A 21594-nucleotide genomic window follows, 5' to 3' on the forward strand; every position below is an offset into this window, starting at 1 on the left:
TCCTTCAGCAAGTCTTTAAAACTCCATAGCAGTGGCAGGGAATGCCAAGAGTAGGAGTCAGCTTTACAGCTCTGGACTTTATTAATTTAGTTTGAAACCTGATTTGGTTTCAAGACAGCAGCAAGAAAGTTTACCGCGTCCTATTCACATCTCAAAATGTCACCTCAGATGGAGGGCACCAGGGGACTTGCATGGCTGAAAGCCTCAGAGGGAGCTGCCAAGGAACTGCCATGTCATCTTGGCCTCAGCCTGGCCTCTCCCTGACTGTACCCATTTCATTTTGCTTATTTTTTTCAGGGCATGTGGAATTTCCAAATGAAAACAAAGGAAAAATACACACCTCTGTATTATTACAACTCTACCTACTCTTAACAATTTTGTCTTCCACAGCATTTCTAATGGAATGCTGATGAGCAGATTTTCTGCTCTTCCAGGCATTTACTAAACCAATTCTGAATATCTCTAACTGCACCACTTAGGTAAAAGAAGTGAATTATTTGCTGTGGTCCCTGTACCACAGGATATGAAGTGTGTACTATGGACAAATCACAGGTAGGATGCTGGTTGGTAAACAAGCAATTGTCAAATTGCTAGCTATACCTTTGTCTGCAGACAACTACAGACAACTGTAGGTAATCAAGGATTGTCTTCTTGCCATGCATGATGACAGGGGCTAATAGAAACGAAATAAAGTGAAGAAGGAAAAACACTTCAGATGTCTCTATATGAATAGAAAAAGGAACAGGCTTCTATTGTCAGAACTTAAGTCAGTGACGTCTGTGCTTGGGCTGCTTTTCCTGCTTGCACTGAATGTGACAATACAAAATGCAGCATAACTCTGATTGCCCAGCACTGTTCATGTTCTCTCTATGGGAACCGAGCAGGGATTTTTCTTTGAATATATCATTTACAGCTTGCAACAGCAATTCTGCAAAGTCAATACATATCCTTAGCACAAAGCAGAGAATGAAGGGCATTATGGAGAAAGAGAGAAAGATACTACATTGACAGAGAAAGATGAATTCCACTGCACAAGCACATTATAGGTTCCATTCAGAGGAATAAAATTACTCTTTTTTTCAAACAGAAAGTATTTTTCAAAATACATTTAATATGGTTATATATAAAAAGATCTTGTGTGCAGCTTATATGTCACTACTGACAAACTCTCTGGCACTGAATTATCATATGATTATCTATTGTGCAGAGAAGATCTATTTATTGATTCAAGTCAGCTGTATTTGCGAGGCAAGGTTTGTAGACACGGCTAATATTTTTTATTAGACCAACTGATTAGAATGAAAAGATGGATCAGAAACACAAGCCCTTCGCAGAGTAAAAAAGACTCTGTTTTTTTTCCCCAGGTGCTCAAACAGGCTACATAAAATATTTCTTTGGGCAAACTTAGCTGCTGTTACAATCTTAGATCACCATGACTGTTACAGTGCTGTTGCTTATGTAATTATAAAATACCTATCTGAGAACCTGGTTCCTCCTCTGCATTATTAATAGCATCTGACTTGTTTTCACTATACTTTGGGAATACATTTAAACAAAATCTTCTCCTGAACACCTGAAATAATCAAATTGGAGCCCACAAGTTAAGGAAGGGTATGGAAAGCAATTTTCAGCCACAGGGTGGCTGTTCTAGAAGTGGTCTGCTAGAAAGCAGACGACCCTTGGGCCTGCAGAAGGTGCTGCATTGAGGTTCAGAAATGCACCAGAGCTAATCAGTTTTCTCTGGGGAGGGAACAGAGCATGGGAGATTGCTGGGGGACAAAAATGGGTGTGCTGGACGTCTTTGTAGAAATGCCTCTGGGTGTTTTGAAGAACACTCCCTGACCTCCTGAGAGCAGTGTGGTGGGAAAAATGCTGAGCTGTCAACTACATCAATTAAGAGAAGTTTTATTCTCATCTCACCCCTTCACAATGCCCACTGACAGGCAAAAATTCGACACATCCCTAACTCTAGAGGAGAGGAATCTATTTTGGAGTGTGCTGCAGGCATGATCTAGACAAATTGCACCTATATTTTATTTGAACCCATCACAATACAACATAACAAGGCTTTTCAATTACCTCAACAAGCTCCCAATACAACTTTATCATTTCAATTTTTCATCAGTTTTCTCCAGCTCGGCATTTCTTCTCTATATCACCGTAAATCTCATCAGTTCCAGCCCAGTTTAGGCTAATAAATTTCAGTTACCAGCTCAAGCCTAATGAAAAGGGGAAGTTTCCAGTGAAGAAAGATGAAGGCAAGGGTTGCTGCCTTGGGATTTGAGCTCACCCCTCTGAGCAGGGCAGTGGATGGGCTCATCCATCCCCATCACCTCAGGGATGGGCAGGGCACAGGGAGAGGCAGAATGTAGCAGTCAACAGATCTGCAGGGTTGGGTTAGGCTGCCCCCAGGAACAGACCTGTTTGTCCCCCTAAAGCCAAATTTAGGCAATGGTTTGAAACACACCATGCCAGAGCATGGTCTTAGCTGGCACATGTAGAGACCAAACATAGACCAGAGCTGTGATTCAGGACTGGGGCAACACATCTCACCACAATAACTTTTATGTTCTTGTGACATGCTATTCCTGTCTTCAAGGAGGAGGACAAGTTAAGCAGGAAAATACTAATTTGTGTATTACCTGGAAATGCACTGGGATCCCAAGAGACAGAGCGAGGAAAAACAAATTTTGTACCATAATTATGTTTTCTAAAAGACACTGATAAAGCTTAAAGTTTTCAAAGATTTTATGCATACACAGAAAAGGCAAACAAGCTAAAATAATACTGCAAACCAGCAGACCTATATGTTTATTAATTCAGACTAAAATTTGCCATCTGCAGCTGAACATTTTACTAAATAAATCTCACAAACTAAAAATTATTTTAGCTAAGAATCTTCATGGCACTGCTTTTTAACTTCTGGTACTGAAATAGCTCCACTGTAAATTAATATTTACAATAAAAGTATGCTCATAAAAGTTCCAAAGCATTTTCTAGTGACAGTCTGTTCAACTATTTAGTGATTCAAAAGCAAACTCTCCAAGAAAAGCTCCATATCAGTGCAGTACATAAAATATAGAAATTTATGAAAAATGACAAAGGCAATATGTTACTTTTGAGGGGACTCTAACTTGATTGTTAAGCTGGTTGAAGTAGCTTTTCATAAATGAAATATGTCCTCAGTTTTCCTAGAATAGATAGAATAAGAGCAAAGTCAACAAAATGCCTCATCTTTATTTTCCTTTGAAGACATTATTTTCTCCGGAATATGGTAAAATCTGCGTTCAGTGCACGTTAGCTAATTCTGAGGCACATGTTAACAAGCAGACACAGAAGGGGCTAATTTACATGCCTAAAGGCAACTGAAACTTTGTTTTGCATATGTAAATACACCTGCCCAGGGTAAGAAGTGTGCTTTCCAGTGTACCTGTGTGTGAGCTGGATTTACAGCATTGAAAAAAAAAGTCTGGTCTGCTACTACTGTCTCTGTAGCTGTCATCACAGCACAATTCAGGCAGAAAACCTCAAGACGCCTATCAGACTAAATCCTGAGGACCTTACTCAAGCAAAAAATCTTGTTGATGTCAACAAACATTTTCCCCAAAGAACCTGTGCACAATTGAGCCTTTTTTTGTACATGCATATTTTAGTATCATTGAATATCTGCACGAAAAACAAAATAGGTTTGCTCTTTAAGTCAGGGATCAAGACATCAGGGAATGAAAAATAAAAACAACCCTCCTTTAAATCCAGAAAGGGACTAGTTTTATAATTTTAGGATATGTTAGAAGGCTCTGAGTTTTCCAGATGAGTAAAGAAAACTGTTTGAATAGTGAGTTTCTTTAAAGACAAGTCACAATGGTCAGACAAAGGAGTATTGACCACTCAGAATTTTCTTTCCTTTGAAGCAATATTTTTAATATGAGAAGCATGCATTTTATATCCAAAGGGCTCAAAATAGTAACTGTTGGTCAATAAATCTGCACCTTAAGTGCATTTTTAGGACTCTGCCAAGACCAGGGGATGTTCTGTCAAAGACATTATGCCCTTAGGCCATAATTCTAGCTCTGGTCTATTTGCTGGGGGCAAAAACTTCACTTTAAACATCTGGCTACCTCACTACTAGGGACCCCAAATTTAGGGTTTTAAGGTAAACAAACCATGATAAACTGAATATAGCACAGAAGGTTTCACCCTTGATAGCCTCTTTGGGTCCAAGAGCTGAAGAGAAGGTGCCATTCACCTTCTGCAGAGGAAAGGTACCTGCTAGAGAAAAATCTAAGAGAAGCAAAGAGAACATTTTCAGGAAGCACCTAACTGGTTGTCATAGTCAGAGGCCAGCTGAAAAATCATAAAAATGAAAGAGTTTCTAGAGAGCTCAACCTGCTTTCAAATTCAGCAGACATTTTTAGCAACACTATAGAGAAGACAGGTCTGGACATTTTCAGATGGTTTCAGAAATGAAGAAACAGTCCCCAGTGCAAAACAGCAAGGCACATTTGAAGGTAGGATTTGTGCTTGCTTGAAAATTAAAGACCTTCAGGAAAGAAAATTAAAAGAAAAAACATTAAAAAATGCCCAATGACTTTTAAATGAAATATGGCATTTATTTTTAAAGTATCTGTAGAAGAGATATCACTCTAATAAACTCTATCAGCTATTAATTTATCATAATGTAGATGGTTTAATTAATGTTTAATGATACAGCACTTTCCACAGGAACTGATCTCCAAGTACACTTCTTTAGAAGAGGGATATGATACTCTGATAAATACATTTATGGGAGATGGGGCAAATATGTGGTTCATGTAAATCCTTTTAGCTCCAAAAAAATCAAGAAAGTGATGTTGGTTTCCTCAGATTTACTATCTGCAAATGATATTACTAATAACATATTACCTCAGCGGTTATCTCATACATCTGTGCATATATATCTTGGTAGCTAGTTTTGTTTTCTGACAGTATAACTAACTTTGAAGAATCACTAAACTACATTTCTTGAGATAAGTACTTTTAAAGTACACTTTTTTGCAGTCCTACGTCGAATGATTTTTGCTCTGAAGGCAAACTTCAGTAGTCTACTTGCTCAGTTAAATAGCACCAACCACAATAGATAAAATGGAAATACAGTAAGTAAATGCAGAGTACTCAATAATGTTACTTAATAAGGTAACTTTGTAAAGTAATCCCAAAACTCCAGCTGCTAAACTGCCTGTTGACATGGTAAAAACAAATTCAAAATTATTCAAAAGGTTTCTACCATTATATATCTCCTCCAGTTGTACAGCATTGTAATCACTATGTGTATCACAGAAAGTAAATTAAGGATCTGAGTAGCATTTAAAGCTTTTCTTGCTTGATTTAGTATTTTTCCTTCTTTCAGATGATCTTCCAAGTGTCTTTCTTCCACACAATAGGGAAACAGAGCAAAAGACATTTCATTTCCAAAGCTCTCCAAATTGTGGAGTTTCAGATACAATTTTCCAAGTGCTTTGGAGGCTGTGTCAGTCACAGGGCTATTCTTGGCATAGATACTGGCAATCCAAGAGCAAAGCAGAATGAATTCTGGATCAAGAAGACAACCAAGTCAAATTCTAACTAGGTGGAATAGTCTGTAGGAAAGAACTAATAAATCAAACTATTAGAGTGCTTGGCACAGAAGTGTCTGGCAAGTGGAGAGATACAACTTAATGTAGGTGATAAGATTTTATTTTCTTGAGCTACACCTTTAAATATCAGGAGTTTCTGACTTTTTGTGTTGCCCTCTTTCACATGTTAGCTTTTGAAAATGGAGGGATATTGTTTTCAGCTATAGCAAATTTGCTGCTCCTACAGCTTTAGCTCAAACCCTACCTATATTGCTTTATTGAAATTAAACAAAACACTGAGGTTCAACTTCAGCGTAACTGTTTTCTGAATCAGTTACCTACATGCAAATTTATAATTTGCTTTCAATTTCTTCACTGGTTCCATCACAGGGTACTCCAGGCAATTTAAGCTAACTCAGCAAGTTTGTCTCCTGCAATGCAGGCCCCATTTCCTTCAGTGACAATTTATGTTAATGATAATTGGATGCTTTTTTAATTAACAATGACCTACAAACATCCTAATATATTTCTCTCTCTCCCTGTTAGTATTTTTTTTACAGGACTGTGTCACTCCATTTCATTTGAAACTTGGGGGCTCCTATATCTGTTCAGACAGCTCAGGTCCCACAGCCCCTTAATTTTTGCTTTCACAGCATTTATGTTCATATGTCCCTGTCAGTGTGTGTAGCTCTAAAACCAGTAGCATGGTGGGAGCCGTGTTGTTCCAGCAGTGCAGAATTGATCTTCACATGGACAACAGCTCTGCAATTGCCCAGGCTGCTTAGACTTCCTACACATACCTGAAGTGGCTGCATATTACACATATGGAAGTAGGGTGGCCTTGGATGCACTACAAAATGGCAAGGTTATATGCTATCAGGAATAGTCATGGTGTGCAAGACAACCAGCAAAACCAGGCTGCAGAGACATTAGACATATATATATGTACACAAAAGACTGCAGCATAAGATGCAATTCCTTTTATTCCATGTCATATGTATTTCCAAGAAAAAGTACTAAGTATAAATTCTTTCCATGCATTAGGATACAGATATGGATCCTGGTCCCGTCTCCTTCACAAGAAAACAAAACCAAAAAAACCAAACCAACAACCAGGTTTATAGTTCTCAATTGTTCATAATTGCTGTAGTTTCTTTTCCAGACCCTTTTTCCCTGCACTTCTTGTCAAGGCTGTTGCTACCTAAGAGATAGTGCAGGCAACTGTTTAAGACAGAAGATGTCAGAGGGCAGCAAAAAACATGCCCATATCTCAGTTGTCCCATATCACTCTGGCATGTTAGTACAAATCTGCTTTCCCCTTTGACTTTTGCTAACAATGCAGGACTGTGACCAGTGCTGGCTGAGGCACTGTGCATATTGGGGTCCCTGCCTTCCCTGTCACAAACACATCAGCCTTCCACAGAGAGCAGGGCACACATCTGGCTCTTGCAGCTGGGGCTTGGACATCTGCTGCAGGTCAGAACTATCTAGTGAGCTGTTGGCATCCTTTTGTGCAGTCTGGTCATAACCTGGTCATAACCATGGCTAGGAGTTTTGTTCTGGAGTCTCTTGAAAGCAATTTTCCCAGTCAATGCTCTTTCCAAGACATGGCTACATGGATGCAATAGTTTTCCTTCAGTAGGACTGGATAGGATGTGAGATCTCTCATGTCATAAGACACATTTTAACAGGAGAAAGGGAGACAGAATAGGATGCTATAAAATGCTGATAACTTCAAATATGGGAGAGGTAATTTTATTCTCATACCCAGGTATCCATTCTCTAGCCTGTAGATCGTCACTATTTGGCTTTGGGTTTTGGACTGCTGTTTTGATAACTGGGGCTGTCTCAATACAGCTCCTGCAAATTAACCTATAATAATGAAGGTTGCAGTTGATGTCATACAATTCTAACCACATCACTATCACAGAAAGATTCACCTTAGCAAAGAGCTTTTGGACTATTTCTAGACAGCAATCAGGCTCTGGAGGCAGCAGAAAGTTGACTTTTATGGCTGCAGCTGATGCATCATTTTAGGTACAGGGAATTTTGTTAACCCTGCTGGGAGCTGTTAAGTGCCTAATCTGGATCACAGGAAACAAGGACACACTTGGGATAAAGGATCAGCATTTCCTTGAAATCTGAAGCTGATACACAGTGTGTGTGGGGAGAGTGTGTCTGTTGTGGGTGGTGCTTTGTAATCACTGGCACTAGCTGATCATCCAGGCTTAGTTGATGATTCAGATAGCACCCCAAGGTTTTATCCCTCTTTGACAAATTCAGCAGTATCCTTCACAGACTAGTGGCATACATTATTCTGTTTTTTCTTTAAATTTGCCTTGGCGATCATGAAAGAACTTGCATAATTTGTGAATTTGCAAATAAAAGTCTTCTGTTTTTTTTTTTTTTCCTAAAGGAAAGGTACACAAACACAGGCTCAATGTACCAGCCTGACAATAATTTTATATGAAGCATATCAGAAATTCAGATTATCATCAATTGGCTGTAATTGAAATAGAATTACTGCAGCTAATTCCTGACACTAAGACTCAGGAGGAGGTATTAACAGCCAGAGAAGGGGCAATCAGAGAACCTAATGACTGAAGATTAAGGACTTCATTCTGTCAAAAGGCTGCACTAGCTGATTTGTTATCATTTATTCAGAGTGTTTGGACTGTTATGTGATGAGTAGACCACAGATTTTAATTTTATCTTAAATTCTTCCAAGAAATACTTTGCATTTTGTCAAATCAGAATAAATTACACAGTTTAATTTGTTTTTTGGCAGATCAGTTATCAAAATATACATAAAATAAAGCGATTCCTGAAGAAAAAGCTGAGCTCTAGACACCTGCTGGGAACTTCAGTATTTGTTTCCTGACACCATGTTTGCTTGCCAGACTGCAGGATAGGTGCTGCTGATGGGAAGGGAGAGGAAGGAGACTGTGGACAGGCAGTCTTGGAAGTGAAAAAGGAAATTCAGCAAACTACTCCTACTGAGACATGACAGCACATTGGCTAGTAATAGATGTGCATATTTTCTGTAGCACATTGGCCTGCCCTATTTGCCTGCATTTAACCCTACTGGAGGAAAACAGAGAGGAAGGCATGGGGATGGAGGCTGCCAGAAGCTTGTTTTTGTCTCTATTTTTTCTTGAATCAGGCAACAGTGAGAGGCCTGGAATATTTACACACTGAAATGTATTCTCTAGACATTCCTCAAGCTCATCTTTCATCCTACACAATGTTCAAACTTTCGCTTCAGCTCCATTAGCAGCCAAACACCTGTTTTGGCTGACACAAATGTTTTGAGTTCTGTTTTGACAAAAGGTGCCAGACTGAATGTACTAGATAAAAATGTCCTTCATGCACTTGCACTCCTGCAGTTGCAAACAGATCTGGTACAGACATCAAAACCACGTTTCAGTTCACGAGAACCACTCGGGAAGAATAGGGGTGTTTATTCACTCCTCATGTTCTTTCATACCTCAGATAACCCAGGAGTTAAAGGAACTAGGGGTTTAGATTGCTTTCCTTAACACCAGCATTTCCCTGAGGTGAGATACCAATTCATGGCCATCAGGGCTCCAGGACATTGGCAGTTGGGGTTTTTTGTTGCAATTATAAAGATTATTAAGGATACTAAAAGCCACAGATGAAATCCAGCTGGGCATGTAAATATTATACATTAATGTGAAGACATATGAATGTGAAGGAAATTTATACAATTCACTTCATACAGCAAAGTGAAAGTAAGACTTTGATTCTTCCTTCTTTCTCCTTTCTTTCTCCTCTTCTCTTCTCTTCTCTTCTCTTCTCTTCTCTTCTCTTCTCTTCTCTTCTCTTCTCTTCTCTTCTCTTCTCTTCTCTTCTCTTCTCTTCTCTTCTCTTCTCTTCTTTCTTTTTCTTCCGCCCTTCCTTCCCTTAGCACAGACCATTTCAGCTGGAAGAGACCTGCAATGATAATTTAGTCCAACTGCCTCACCAGTTCAGGGCTGATCAAGCTAAAGCATGTTGTTAAGGGCATTGTCAAAGTGCCTCTTCAGCACTTGGCTTGGGGCATCTACCACCTGTCCACAAAGCTTGTTCCAGTGTTTGACCACCCTCTTGATAAAGAAATGCTTCCTAAGGTCCAGTTTGACTCTCCCCTGGCACAGCTTTGAACCATTACCATGTGTCCCACCACTGGTTACCAGGGAGGAAGAGATCACCACCTCCTTCCTGCCTTGCCAAGTAGCCAGCTAGGCAAAGGGGCTTGTACCATTTATGATCTTGCCTTCTATAAAAAATCTGAAACTTCTAAATCTTTTCATACCTGCAACACAAAGTTTCTTCTTCACCTGATCTGTTACACAGAGGCTCTAATGAGAAGCTGTTTTGCCTTTGGAACTGGAATACTTTCTTCCCTTTCCTCATGACAAACAAAAGTAAATCACACCATTATGTATGTCAGCTTTCTCCATCTGCACTTGCAAAAATTTTTGCAAATTAGAGCTTCTAGGGAGGGCTACTGTCCCTTTCATTTAAAAGAATAGGTATTCTGTTGCACTCTTTTGTAGAGATCAATTTGCAGGTAGGTGCCAATTTGTAGGATTTGATCCTCAACAGGCATTCCAAAATATCCATTTCCCTTTTGCATGGCTAAAATGTAGTTTTGAATAGTTTATCAAAATAATTTGATTTGTTATTTGGGTTGTTGTATTGTGTTTTGTTTTTTGTTTTTTTCTCTTTTTAAGTCATACAAGCACTATTCAATGCTTCCTTCCCAAGAACTCCTATGAGGGTATATTTCCCTGTTTACAAATGGCACATAGGCTTATAAGACCAAGGAAACTGTAAAGAGAAAGCAACATGCAAAAGGCAGAAAAAATGGGTAATATTATACCTTTCTTAAAGATCAGTGGATCTTACTCCCAGAGTAATTTTCTTTGTAATCCACTGCCTCCGTGTGCTGGTGAGAACATACATAAGACAAGGGTAATTTATTGTATAGCAATTCCCATGCAGTAAACATTATTCATGGTTCGGTGGCATGCTCCTCCCTTGGGAAATATTATCTAGTTTTGCTTTGAGACTCCTGCAATTAAAACATCTCTGATGATTTCTGGAGTTTTTTTGCATGAATAGGCAGGAGTAGCATCATAAGAATTCACTAAGGTCTGCTCTCATCCTCTGCAGTTTGCAGTGTGTCTCACTAGGAGGACAAATTAAGTCATCCTTGACTGAGGAGTTGTCCTTGGTCATTGTACACTGAACAGTGCTCCCAGCTGTTCAATTTTTCCATGGGAAACAGCCACCCTGCCATGAATATTTGAGAATAAAAGTCTTTCTCTTGCTCTCAGTTCAGCTCGGTTCCCCATCCAATTTTGCTTTTTTTTTGTAGTTATGGTGGCTGCCACAATATCATCAGGGGGACCTGATACAGAGAAGGCACATTCTCCACTGACTTCTCCAATCCCTGCATAGCAATAAGAAAAAAATTCTCAATTCCTAAAGTTTCTGCTCATTTTAAATTCTGGCTAAATACACTGAGAAACTGGCTCTCTACATGTTCTTTTACCCACCCACCAAACACAGCATCAGAAAGATTGCTGGCCACCACATCACATTTATATCTGGTAACCTGAAGATCACAGAGCTAGGAGCAAGTAAGACACCTGTAAATGTAGCTTAAAGTTTTGAAGGTCCTGTGGGTCAATGAGTTACCTCTAGATGAACATGTGTGACTTAAAAAGCAGTGCCCATCTCCATTTACTGTGATTTTCTGAAGAGTGAAGACCCTGACTGCTCCTGCAAGTGAGCACCTCCACTCTCAAGGAGATCATGGGCTCACACAAGATACAACAGAGATATCTTGTTGCACATTTCTGAGGGCATGACAATGTTCTCTGGAAAGTTAATGTTCATGTTAATTTTTTGGGGGGCAACTCCTTTAAAAATTATAGAAAAATAGGAAAGAGGAGAATCCAAATCAGAATGTTTACTATGCTTCAAAATGCCAGGTTTTCATATTATAATCATTAGTATTCACAAACATGACTACAATTATGTTGATACTGTCCACGTCCAGATTGTTTTGAAATAAAGTACCAGAAAATTAAATGCCAGAATTTACATCACTCCAGACCATTTTTTGTGCTACACGATTATTGCACCCTTCAATTGCCAAGTACAGGCCACTTGTCTAAGACAGCTTAATGTGACCTGGAATAGCTTTGCTTTAATATCCTCCTAGCCTGGGTCTATATTAGCAGATAGTGCTGCACAATAGGAAGGGATGTGTACAGTACAACAGGTGATACAGGAAAATGTACACATTTTGGAATGGGTTTACTTTGGACTGGGTCTAGTCTAATCCTGTAAGCTGAATGCTTGGTAGTGTTTGGAGCACCCAGAGTGTATATTTTCGCTTGTTTTCATCCAGAAGTTAGTATGTTTTCACTAGAAATATGAAACACAGCAGAGTAAGAGTGACAACTGAGAAATTTGCTTGAAAAACTCATTCCTCGCCTGAACTGAAACTCTTATGTGGAAGTACCTTAGAGACAAATTTGTTTTCAATGTAAGGAATCAAAAGAAAACTGAAAGTCAGAGAATCCATACTACGAGACTGTAGCTGATTAATTTTAATGCTGAAAACAAGTGACAGGGTCCCATGTGAATTTTCCAGTGTAGGTTTCAGGCTGCTGTGTCCACACTGCTCTGGCATCCAGCTGTGGTCAGACGGTGTGGATGGCAGGGAGATGGGGCCCATGCAGAACAAGACAAAGCACAACTGCACCTCACAGCTTATTTCAGAGAGGGCAGATCTGGTCAAGGCCAAGGTGTTTGATGAGGAAGACAGAAACTGGGACTTAACACTGAGCATGTCACCTTCGTAGGCTGCAATTAAGCACAGGCTGTGACTCTCTGTCTAAATGCGGTAAACTAACATGGACTTCTGAAGAGGTGAGAGCTGCCTGAAATTTTCCAGCCTGTGAAACATTTGGATTTGGTTGACAGACTGCAGGGGGAAATAAAACTTAAAAAAAATGTGGTACAGAAAGAGGAGGAAATAAAAATGCTCTTAGTAATTCCCTGGAGCACAAACAGACATTCAAACAATATTCTTAGTAAAGATGAGATTTAGAGCTCAGTGCATGGGACAGACACTGTAAAAATCAGGGAGGAATTCCCATTTACATCTATTTCTAATGTTAGAGCTTTGCTGACTGGCATAAAACCTCATCAGCAGAAGATAACCAAAGCTTCTGAAGTGTCTGATAGGTAAGATTATAAATTCAGTAGGCGTAATAAAACATGTCACTATTATAGTAACATTGGAACTGACATACTTGGTCAGATAATTTCTGAGGTGAAGACCACCAGAACCAGAGATGATACTGAAAGGATGACATGCTACCAATATCTACAACATCAGTAAAGTATTGTCAGGTTAATTCTCCTGACATTTCTTTCTGCAGTCAGTTTTGGTTTATGCTTCAATATTTTTTTGTCTCATATGCTTACTCTTTGACTGGGCATTTTCACTTAGCAGGGTGAGCTGTGCACTATGGCCCATAGGTTTTCTAGTATTCACCTATCCAGAGTCCAGCTGAGGATTTTCCACCTGTTTTTATCAGACAACACATTGTTATCCAATGTTTACCTATGGCTTGGATTTGTTTATTCAAACTTATATTGAGATCTCTACAAAGAACCTTCTCTTGTGTATTCTCAGATCCAGTTATCCCAAGGGACTCTTTTGTTGCACAAGTGTGAAGGGCAACATGAAGTCTTGATTCAGAGACAGTGTGTCTCTCAATATTGATTTCAACAACGTTTGGATCATAACCCAAGCAATAAATTCCTGCAGCATCTAAACTGTGTCAAGCACATCATGGTAGGCTTGATGGAACCTCACCAAACTGCACCCCAGTCCTTTCTGGGGAGGCAGCCTTATTTAGCCCAAGCAATACAAAAATGTACCCACACTCACCTTCAGAAGTGCTAATGACATCAGAACCTTATTCATCTATCTGAAGTCACTGCTAAGCAGAAGGCAAACTAGAACTGATTGTCTTAACCTCTACATAACATGCCCATTGCAGATGCTCCTGCCATCCCCACCAACAGGTGAAAACACACCTTAGTGCAACACACTGCTCTCAGCTGTGCTGGAGCTAACCCCAGATCAGGCCTTCTCTGTCATTATAGCTGCTTCAGGGGTATGTCAGCTGAGCTGAGAACAGCACATCTGACTGAAAATATATATAAATAAGAATGACGTTCCAGTTACCTGAACATACTGAAGAGATTTCTAACAAAACATCATGCTGCCAATGTTGCTGGTGGCTCAAACACTTATTTTAAATGGCAGAACTTACAATTATTCCCTCCCTGTCTGAATCTGACAATGCTATGCTGATGTTGTACTCAATAAAAATGTAATATTCTCTCCGCTTCACTCAGTTTGCACCTTTGTTACATCTCTTCTGCATTATTAATTCACAAACATGGCAGTCTTCATCTTTTCATCACCGAACTTCAGAGTTGCTACCTTATTTGTAAAAATCATCCAGTAAGATGTCAAACAAAAAGCCAGAAACAAACAGGCAAAACTGCTCATTGTTACCTTTGAGAACCCACAACATCTTTGTCATCTTTTTTTACACCAGACAGTGACTTAAAGGCAAGTTTGATGAAAACAGGTGAGAGACAGTGTCTAAAATGATATGACTTGTTATGTAGCACCTGCTTTACTGAAGTCCTGCTCCTTGGCCTTTGCCATTTGCAAATGCCTTTATATCTTAGTGGAGGTAACTTGTCTCCCTTTGGCTCCTGATTATTGTTTGGTATCTCTAAAATCCGATGTACAACTTTCTGTCCATTTCAGCCCCAAAGAAGCAGCCTAGAATTTCCTTATGAGTGTGTTTATAAGAAGCTCTTCCTTTGCTTCTCCATCCATTCCTGCACTCATCAGAGCCCCCAGCATTTGAGTGCTGCTTGGAGTCCTTTCTCTGTGCTTTAGAACACCTAGAACCCACCTCCCTGCAGAGGTGAAGTGTACGGATTCCTGCAGTGAAGGGTGGCACCTTGGCCCCCCACCTGCTAGCAGGGTGAGATATTCATTAGTTATTCAGGGCTTAAGACTTCTGAGAGAGCTGACTCCTGGGTCTATAGCCAAAACAAGACAGCTCTGCATAGCTTCATGAGTTTCTCAGTACTTTGCAGAAGCTGTGTTTTGGGAGCTGAGCACACTGCCCAGCTTTTGTCCCCTTACAACACAAATGCTTACCATTAAAAAGCTTGACTGCAAAGCTTTTAAGACCTTTCTCTACATACTTGCAGCAAAGACTAACACCAACACCAGGGGCTTAGACAGAGTATGCAGCACTGTTACTTAAGCTCACAGACCTCCCTTCCAACCTCAATGTCACTTGCCCAGGGAGGCAGTAAACCTTATGATACAGCTCTGACACGTGTGTCCTGGAAGTCCTCCCCGTCTCAGCCTGTCGCGCCTCCTGCCTGGCAGAGGACGCCTTGAGAAGGAGCTGGCTGACCCGAGGCAGCCCCAGACTCTCTCCTCTCTGAGCTTCTGAGAAGGTGACTCCACTGTCTGGGGTGACAATTCCAAGCAACTGCAGATAACCACTACCTCTGGTGGTACCACGGCAATTCACAGCCAGTATTTACTGACGTGGGTAGGTACAGTCTCTTCCCTCAAAGTAGCAGTGGCCCTGGGGCCCCTGACTCTCATCACTGAGGGGGTTGTTTTGCCTTTACTGTCACTCTGCATATATGTAATTTCCCAGAGTCTCTGGCATCTGTTCCTAATATCTCTGGCATTCTTCTTTTTAGCAGAACAAAATGTTATGCCTACGGACTAGCCACTGTCAGAACTGGTTACCTTCTGATTGTCTCTCCTTCTTAATGCACCTGTGGGTGCTCTTTGCAGACAACAGTCAAAAGCCATCTCCCTTTCTCCTTGTTTTCCACAGTTCCAGGCAACCTTGGGACTTCCATATTTTGCTTCTTCCTCTCAGCACAACAATCAAATATATTTTGATTGCCTTTTACTTCTGGAACCATGGGACTGTCAGAGCTCACTTAGTGCTCCAACTGCTTCAGGGTAATTGGCTCCAGCCTTTGTTGTTTAGGTTGCTCATTTTGTCAGGAGGAGTTTAAGCATTCCTGACTCATACTTACTGGATTCAGTCTGCTTAGGTGAAACTCCTTCAGGAAGAACTTAGCAATAACAAGAAGTGTGAAGGAGCAAATGGTGAAGGGGAGAGGAAGATGGGAGCTGTTCTCTGGAATTGCCTCACTCATTCTCTCTTCATTAGCATTAGGGGGAAATAAGGAATGTAATGAGATAGGGTTGCTCCTAGAGGTGTCTTGGAAGAGTGAAATGGAGCTGGGCCTCCATTCTGAGCTGTGAGCAATACAGGTTTAGAAGGTTTTCTATGCTTCTTGGTAGAACTTCTCTTCAGTTGAACAATTGTAACAGGAAACTGACTGACACAGTTAAACCTTGCTTAATCAATACTTCATAAAAAAAGCAAACCTCATTGGGCAATAGAATTACTTAGGGACTGGGGGGGGGGGATTAGGGGTGCTTTTTCAGTTTCTCACCAGCAGTTAGATCTTTTGCAATGAAAAACTTTTAAATCACAGTGAGAACAAGGTGCACAAGGGCTATTATATTAGCAAGCATATTAAAATCTTTAGTTAGACTATGCAACAGACAGCATTTTTTAAAAAATGAAAGGTTTTCTTTGGGTAGAGATAAATTCAAAGAGCTATGCATTCCCTATAGCAGAGAGGTCTAAAACTCAATTACACTGAAATTCTGCTTTTGTCCCTGATGTCTTAAGAGAGCAGGGAACTGTCCTAGGGAACCTCCTCATGCCTTCACAATACAGAAGAACAATTGAAGAGGAGAGACATACATCTCACTAGCTGTGTGCACATGAGGACATTAGAACACCAGAACTCTAAAAGTTGGTAAATTCTTCTATTTTCTAAAAATAAAGTAAGAAACATTACACATTCTTCATGGTAGAGTTCCCACCTTGTCAAAGAAGCATTCTCCTGTCCCAATGGATGTGGCACAGGACTCTACAGCGTGTTGGGCTAAAGAAGCAGCTTTTTTTGTAGCTGCTTCTTGGGGACACTTGCACAAGGACAAGAGCAAGTCTTCACTTTGTACCTCTCACTCTGGGATGAGGGAACTGCCTCCTCAGAGCAGTGTCTCTGTGACAGCGTCTGGCAAGAGCCTTCCTGCCTGATCCGATGTAATTTGGCACGTTTCAGAAGAGCTCTCTTTTCAGGGTTGGTATTCTGCAGCTGATGCCTCTCTGGCTCATAAATGCTGAATGTTGTACCATAATCAAATTCTCATAGGTAATTTGAGACAATAAGCAGCTTTCTCTTCTGTGGTTAAATACCACAGTCAACAAGGTACACATTGGAGCTCTGGCAATTCATTTGCTGCTGTGAGATTGTGAGATGTGGTTGACCTTGGCCAGCTGCCAGATGCCCACCCAGCTGCTCACTCACTGCCTTCTCCCACAGAGAAAATGGGATGGAAAAGCTCATGGGTCACAGAATTCTCTTGCCAATTACTGTCATGGGCAAAACAGACTCCACCTTGGAAAATTTAATTTGTTGCCAATTAAAATAAAGTTGGGTTGATAAACAAAACCAAAAAGCACCAAAGCACTCTCTCATTTTTCCAGGCTGAACTTTACTCTTCACTCCTGACTTCTCTACCACCTCCCCTAAGCTGTGCAATGGAATGGGGGCCTGCAGTCACTCCATAACAGGTCCTCTCTGCCACTCCCTCCTTATGTTGTTTCCCTGCTCCAGCCTGGGGCATTCCCACTAGCTGCAGTCCTTCAGGAAAAACCTGCCCCACTGTGGGCTCCCCATGGGCTACCACTTCCCACAAGGCATGTCCACCTGTCCCACTGGTTTCTGTCCTGGGGCTGCAGGTGTGTCTCTGCCAGCACCAATGCACCTGCACCCAGAACAGAGGTTTACTAATATTTCCCCCCCAGATACAAAACATATGTGTACATTGTGCACGTATATCATATATAAAGCTTAATAAAGTGACCCCAAAAGTGCAGTTTATCCTCTGTAAACTCTGTGTTTGCTTAGGGAGCAAAGAGCCATTGTTGAGCAAAGAGCTCACTCATTGCTCAGTGACTCTTGGCCAGACCCTGGCTCTCACCAACTGGGCACCAGAGCAACCATGTCCCTTTCACTGTGCAATCACTGTGGAGCAGCCTCTTGAAGCAGCACTCAAGCTAGGAGCTAAATCAGGATGAAGTACTCTTCTTCTTTTTACTGACTACTGAGGCAGCTTATCTAGGGATTATTTGATCTACTAGAGACACTTGTGTAAATCAGATTTTGGGCTATGAGTTGTTATTTAAGACTGTATGATCTCTGGAAACTGTGAGTGGAATATTGGTATTTCTGCACTAACACTCCTATCAACATGCCATACTTCCAGATTGTTATTTTTATCTACAGTTTAGCTCCATGCTATTTAGAGATAGAAAAAAAAATATATTAGCTTATCTAGCATACTTCCCATAAAAGTGCCACAGCTCCCTGAAGTATCTTGTGTAGGATTTTTTTCTCTTTAAACATACACAGAACAGAAGCATTTATGATTAAGGAACTTGCAGCGTGTTTAATGGTTTTGGTGAGAAGTATTTTTTCCTGGGTCACATGGCTTAAAACTGTTTTGTGCACAATGTCCATTCAATTTTGGCAAACTTAAATATCTGATGAGATGCTGTCCATACAAGCTCTGTGTTTCTGCATTCCTAGTTGCTTATGCTGGGACCAATTTAGAGAAGACAGCAGCTCTCTGCATATTGGGTTTCAGCCTGGTTCACATCTGGACTCATTCTTCTGACATCAAGGCAGAGCAGCAAAGGGCCATAGCAAATGAGAGGCATCACAAGGTCCAGAGCTTAAAGTAGCCTAAAGTGGATTTCAGATCTAGCCCTTTCTATGCCATTTAAAAGCATTTATATGATAAGATTTTTGAGAACAATATCTATCCCTTTTCAGGCTCATGATGTCTTGAAAGATGAATGTTGAAAAACATTGTGGTTTTTTAATGCACAAATGAGATGATAATTTTTTTCTTAAAATCATCCATTTTCTTTCTTTTTTCAATTGAGAAATGCAAACAAGAATTAAGGTTAACAGTATATGCTTGAGAACTGAGAGTGCTGATGTGCAGTGTGCTCTTATTTTTCATGCTTAAACTGCTGTAATTCTCTTTTAACTGGTCTTCCCACCAGGCAAATTTAACGCCTTCAAGCTGCACAAAACTATGCAGCTCATCTTCCCATTGGGAGTAAGCCAAATCTACATATTTTTGTTTCATGGCAGTAAAGTTCTGCAGCTATTTCAAAACGTTATCACTCACATTTTTTAAAGTTCTCTGTGATCTGTCTTCAGGACCTGCTGATAACATATTCCCAACAGTTCAAGCAAAAAGAACCATTCAAGTATCCTGAGACTTAATCAGAAAGACTTGTCAAAGCTTCCTCATTTTATGCACAGACACAAGAATATTTTTTAAGCCATATAATACTTGACATTTGATTTCCTCTTTGCATTCCACACTCAGATGAAAGGACTTTTTCTATTATTGTTATTTAGCCTTGAGTATTTTAGCTTATAAGTGGCCTAACATGGCCTAACACATATTTGTTAATGGGGTTTAAAACATACTTGAGGGCTGAGAACTGTTCTGCCAGCTTTTAGCCCAGATTAAATTCTTATGGGTTGGTGGGGTTTTTAAGAGAGATGCTGACACAATCTTAACTTGCTAGCACAAATAAGACTCTTATATCTTTTCCCCTGCAAAAGTCAATTTGGTACTTGTGAAAAGATGCTGGATAAAAACCATGAAAATTCTGCCCTCTTTTTATTCACAGGGAGGAGCCAGCTACCAGAACTAACATTTCAGTACTCCTTAAACTGCCTCCATAATCTGTTTTATTTCTGTTTTGGAAATAAAGGCCAACTAGAGGCCTTTCACAAGAGATTAATTCCACCTCTGTGCCCAGTCTGTCTTTGGCTTCTATGTTGAAGCTTGTGTGAGGGATGCCAAATGCAATGATGGGATTTTTTTGATGGCACAGATATCTGTCAACTAGAAATTAAGCTAGAACCACCATTCATTTTGCATAGGCCACCCAAAGGTAATAACTCTTAGTTAGTATTGATTTTGAATACATTGAACCCTTGACCTCTGTAACGAGAGTCCTCATACCAAATCCCAACCCGCTTAGGTGTCTATTCAGTCATCTGTAAAAAGACACAAAGTGCCTATTTTTAACCATGATACCAATGTCATGTGTAGTGTAGGGGTATATTTTATGTGTAAACAGTGTATACAGCAGTCTTGGAAATAGTGGAAGCTTAGACTACAGGCAGGAGCCTTCAGAGTTTTAGCAACTTCACTGTTACACCTCGTGCAGATGAAATGACCCCACTGCTGCCCGTGTGTACCTAATGAGATTAACTTGTTTTAAATAAGTTGGTCAAAAAAGTCACTCCATGGCTTATCCTTGTGGGTGGGTCTGAGCCTTTGTAGAAGTCCACAACATGCTTGCTCTAGTACTGAGGTTGGCAGAAGAGTTGTCTGGTTCCTTTCTCCTGCCTCACTGCTTTTGCTCCTGGTCTCTGCGTCTTTTGCAGGGACTTCTGATACCTCTCTTATGGTTACATTACAGGTATAATTATCAAAATTGTCTGCATTGAATCCCAGTATTTTGTGAAATAGACTTTAAAAACCCCCCAACACCCCTCCCCATTTTTTCCTGTGTTCTGGTTAAACCACCAAATTATTTTTTTGCTGTGATTTATGTTACAAGGGGGAGGTGGGATGAGAATGAAGCAGGAATACGGTATCAGAGAAAAAAGAAAGGGAGGCAATATCTTAAATGAAGAAGTTTTTCAACAAAAATAATACACAACATCTCTGGTTTCCTTTATGTCATCTCCTGAAACAAGTGTGAAGCGACCTAAAATAAATAATGAGGCAAAAGATATAAACAGATATTAAATAAAGCCCTGTGAATTTTGAAAGTTCCCTTTTTAAGAATTAAGACCTGAGACATTTTTGTCTTAAATTATGACATAATTTTCCAAAATGTAATTTTGAACATGAAGAATGTGAAATAAAATGCAATCTTTAAAGATACTTTTAGAAAGTCTGGAAAGACCTGTTTTATAGTGCTTGAATGTTTTATTCCAATCTTCACTTTTAAACCAGACTAAAAAATTATTATAATTAAAAGAAGCAACATGCTGAAAATGCTCAAAAACACTTCAAAATAAAATGTTTTGATACCACTAAATGAGTCATTCACTGGCCCTCCCTCCTAGTTTGTCATAATTGACATATTCCCACAGAGATTGCTTTGTTCTGATGAAATAACATTTTCTGACAGGAAATGTTGTCGAAAAAAGTTTCTGACCAGCTGCGAAAAAACTCCATTAATATTTAAGTTTCACTTTAATTTTCAGTCCACCTGATCTATCTTTTTTTGTCCATTTATTGTCTATAGTTATTTTTAATAACTCATTTAATATTAAACAAGTACTTTGAGAAAAAAAATAAACCTCCTGAAATTTAATTTAATTAACTTTGCCCTTTTTTTTTCCAAGCCCATTACCGACTTTCATAATGTTGCATTTAAAAATGATTTTCAAAAGCAACTGAATGTGAATGCCCAACTTATTTTTTTTTTCTTTTTTTCAGTTGAGAAATACCAGAGCACCAGTTCCAGTATCACATGCAGCACTCACGGGGATGGCTTTCCCTTATGTAAATGAGATAAGTTTTGGCTTGAGCTCCTGTGGGAAAACCACTGACTAGACAGGAGGTAAAACCTTGTGTCACATAATGGTGTAATAGATCGGGTATTGCCCACAGGTTTCCTCCCTGCGTGTAAGACACAGCAGCAAACAATGTTAATGGCCC

This window comes from Agelaius tricolor, unplaced genomic scaffold (assembly GCF_023055355.1).
Source record: "Agelaius tricolor isolate 1412-34295 unplaced genomic scaffold, bAgeTri1.0.p SCAF_2, whole genome shotgun sequence".
Classification (NCBI taxonomy): Eukaryota; Metazoa; Chordata; class Aves; order Passeriformes; family Icteridae; genus Agelaius; species Agelaius tricolor.